The sequence below is a fragment of the Heptranchias perlo genome, chromosome 44 (assembly GCF_035084215.1).
Source record: "Heptranchias perlo isolate sHepPer1 chromosome 44, sHepPer1.hap1, whole genome shotgun sequence".
Classification (NCBI taxonomy): Eukaryota; Metazoa; Chordata; class Chondrichthyes; order Hexanchiformes; family Hexanchidae; genus Heptranchias; species Heptranchias perlo.
In genome coordinates this window covers 459,814-460,040 of record NC_090368.1, presented here as the reverse complement: position 1 = coordinate 460,040, position 227 = coordinate 459,814, and positions in this window count along the sequence as shown.

Below are 227 nucleotides of genomic sequence, written 5' to 3'. Positions count from 1 at the left end.
CGCACAGGACGCACGCTTGAGGTGGGGCGTGGTCTTGGTGACGAATAGGTGGCGGTTTTGTTTGGGCGGGAAGGAGACTGCACGAGGTTAAAGTGAGAAGGAGGCGACACGGTCATCGGGGGAAATGGTGAGAGAGAGACGGTCATCGGGGGAAATGGTGAGAGAGAGACGGTCATCGGGGGAAATGGTGAGAGAGAGACGGTCATCGGGGGAAATGGTGAGAGAGA